We start from the raw sequence: 3813 nt of genomic DNA, 5'->3' as shown, positions 1-3813 counted from the left end.
GATAAGACCAGCTATGTAGTGGAACTCACATTGTAAACTAGGCTGGCCTCTCTCTCTGAAGTGACAGGATTAACCATGTGTGTCACTACACTCACCTTAGAGATAAATGTATAGGGGATTGTGTGAGCTACATTTTCTGGTCATTTGCTCTTTCTTATCCCATTTACTGCTCTACTCTGTCCCCCAGTGCCACCATGATGGTTTCCTCCAAACAAATAAGAAACAGGAGCATGGAGATTTAGAAATATTTTGGCATCATGCTGGACATATTTGAATTGGAAGAAAGACTGTTGTGTTTTATCTGGTCAGGATTCTGAACTGTGAAAAAAGAAAAATCTGTTTTGCACTTCTTGTAGTCAGCAAATTGTAGTGTTTCAACCAACCACACGCCGTAGCCATCAATGTCACCTCACCTTTAGAGTCTTCACTACTTAGTGAGCACCGCCCTCGTGTAACTATAACCTGTATTTTAAAGTGAGAACAACTCTAGACTGCTCCAGTGAGGACTGCTTTTGGATAGGCAGAATCTGGAGTAGGAACTGAACCCATGCTTTAATAAGATATCAGTGATTCTTAAAAACGTTAAGCTTTGAGAAGTGTTCTTTTTAAACCTCATCCTGGGGATTTCTAGGACAAATCCGGCCAGAGGAAAGAGGAAGAAGTGTCTAAGACAGTTGAGGTGGTACATGTCTATAATCCCAGCAACTAGCACTGGGAGCCTGAGACAGGAGTGTTGGGGGTTTAAGGCCACTGTGGGCTCCATAGCAATTTCTAAGTCAGCCTAGGATACAAAGTGAGGCCTTGTCTTAAGTAATATGTAACTAAGCAGCGTTCAGTAGGGTCAGGCCATGGATTCAAGGTGAAGCACTTGTCTGGCATGCATAAAACGCCACTGAGTTTAACTCTCAACACTGCAGAGTAAAACAGGAGGATCATCCAAGAAATCTTTGCCTTTTCATACTAGCTCAGTATTCCTTCTCTAAATAAGTGTAGTTATTGTCATAGTTAGAAAAGCCTTGGGTATTATACTCATTCCTAACAGAAGTAATCTATTTTTATTCGGCCCCCAGCTGTGATTTACCAGGGGCAGCTGTTTAATCTCAGGTGTTTCGCTGCCATTTGCCACAAGAGGGCAGCGTTCCCTACCATTTTTTTTTGTGTCTTGGGTTGGCCCCTAAAAGGCAGGCATTGTTGAGACTGGGGACTTTCATTATTTAGCTTCTCTCCTAGTCTCACTAGTAAGTGAGTCTGTTACCCATGGCAACAGGATGTTTGTCTTTTGGCTTTCTAGAAAAGAGGAACTGATATTCTTTAATATGTACTTTCCTATACCTTTGAACATCACTAGACATTATCACCCACTCAAAGATTGCTGTCAAGGAGAGGTCCTGCCTTTCAGAAGTTTCTGAAAGGCATGTGTCACTGTCTTGAGGAAGCACATCGCCTTCAAGATAGTACTGAGTTGTGTTTACAGCCATTGTTTATAGACTTTGTATAACACTCTATAGCAACACAGCCTTCCAAGTCCCAGAAGGCAAGAGAGTGTCACTTTGCCCTCAGGCTGCCTCCTTGGATCCTCAAAAGGAAGTGCCTGTTTCAGATTCGAGCCTGGTGTTCTTGACTCTGATCCTGGCTTGGTATGAATGGGCACCAAGACAAAGGATAACCCTAGAGAAAAGCTCTTGGTCCTTTACCGTAACTCCCTTGCAGATGATTCTGCCACCTTATACAAGGGCCTGCCTGGCAACCTGCACCTGGGTTGTATGGCTGAGGCTACATCACCACCTTCAGATGCTCTCCTGCTCCGAGCAAGGGGTTCCTCCATCATGCCCACAACTGGCCAGGAGGAAGGGCATCAAGGCAAAGGGCCCCCTCTTCCCTTTTTGAGAGTAGAAATTTAGCCCTGAAAATGTTCTGCCAGGGAAGAAATTGAGGCTCAAGGAGGGGAGTGCACTTGTCCTTGGTCACGTTGTTGTCAGGGCACCTAGGGCTTCCACACAGTCTCGGGTGTTCCCTCATGCTCCCTCTTGGCCTTGAGCCCAGCTCTGGTTTGCCGAACACTGGAAATCCCAAGCTCCTGTTTCTGACCTGCCTATGAGGTGACTCACCTGTCACTGTTTGGCAGCTCTATAGGAGGACTGTATTCAAGGATATGTTCAGGAGGGTCAAAGGTGAATGATGGATGTCTTGCCCATGGCACTTGCTCCATCAAAGCAACACGACTGGACTTAGTTCTTTCTGTGTATGGCCTCTTGGCTCCAAAACCCTGCATAAAACCCAAAGGATACCTGAGAATAGTCCAGAGATTGCAAAGCCCAGGACAAAGAGTTGGGAATCCTGGGCTCTTGCTGGCTTGTTCATTGCCCAGCTACAGAGCCACTATCCTCTGGGCCTTCTCTTCCTCAGCTTAAAAGGGCCAGGCTCCTAGTCCCTGAGGCCAAGCTGTGACTGCTGGCACTACCCAGGCCTTACCCTCATCTGCTTTTCTCCTTTGCCTTCAAGATCATCACCAAAGACCACCTGAAAGTTGTGTGTTGATTTCCTAGGGTATAAGTAGGTAGGTAGGTAGGTAGATAGATAGATAGATAGATAGATAGATAGATAGATAGATAGATAGATAGATATCTTTATCTTTTCCTTGAGGCTTCCAGGTTCCACTTGAATGTGGAGTCAGTCTGTAGCTGCTTGCTATGTTGTGAACTCCAGATAGAGGTCCCTGCCCCTGTGGCTCCCAAGATACATCTATGAAGAGTCAGCAGCCTGTCCATAAACAGGACAGAAGAACTCCTTTACTGGGTCTTGGGCCCACATCTCTTTAGTCTCCACCTCTCAGATGAATAACTAAAAGACAGGCAAGAGGAACCGTAAGAGCCTGACCCTGGAGTCCTGACAACTGCATTCTTGGTGGAGACATTATTAAGTTGTAGCATGGCTAGTGCTGCTCCAGCAGATACTTTTCAATCTTCCAATGTCCTAGTACCCAACCTTGCCCACATATCTAAAGTTCAAACAACAGTTGAAAGTTCTCTGCTCATTCATCTGCTGACACTAGAGATCAGGCCCAAGACCTCTGTCTGCTAATCCTGGGCTCTAAGCCTGAGCTACCCCCGCAGCCCTGCTTCATTGTTCTTCCATTCCCTGTATGTTCGTCTGCTCACTTTATAAGTCTAAGGAAGTAAAGGAGAAGTTTCCCCACTCTGCACAAATCTAAGAACCAGTTCAAGACTGTATGGGAAAGAGACTTTGGCGGTATGGGAGCCCTCAGTTCTGGGAGTTGAGTTAATCATATCAGAATCTGGAAATTAGGCACTGAGTTATATTTAGACGGTGAATCAAATAGCCCAAGTCTTCCTTGGGTACTTCCGGCTCATGCCTCCTCATTCTTATACACATTTTTTAAAAGACAGTCTTATCTGCAGTTCTGGCCAGCCTGGAACTTGCTATATAGACTAGGCTGGCCTTGAACCCACAGATCTGCCTGCTGCCTGCTTTGTCTCCTAAGAGCAGGCAGTAAAGGTTTGTGCCACCACACCAGTCTCACCTTAATAGAAACGTGCATGAATCATGCTCTACATGAACATGAACGCACTGTATATATTGTTCCTCATACTTTTTCCTTTCTTCTTTTCCATTCAGTTATCCCCAAGCTAAATTGTGTGTTCACCATAGAAATTGATGGCTTCATTTCCTACATTTATAGAAGCAACTTCCAGCTTTGGTCAAGTGAGAGATCTGCCAAGAAGTTCAAAGTAAAGGGAACAATTGACCTGTGAACTCTTTGCCACTGACGACAGATGCCCCAGGGAGGAGAGA

This window comes from Microtus ochrogaster, unplaced genomic scaffold (genome assembly GCF_000317375.1).
Source record: "Microtus ochrogaster isolate Prairie Vole_2 unplaced genomic scaffold, MicOch1.0 UNK83, whole genome shotgun sequence".
NCBI classification, from domain to species: Eukaryota; Metazoa; Chordata; class Mammalia; order Rodentia; family Cricetidae; genus Microtus; species Microtus ochrogaster.
The sequence above is the reverse complement of the archived record's forward strand: the minus strand, read 5'-3'. Positions refer to the sequence as shown.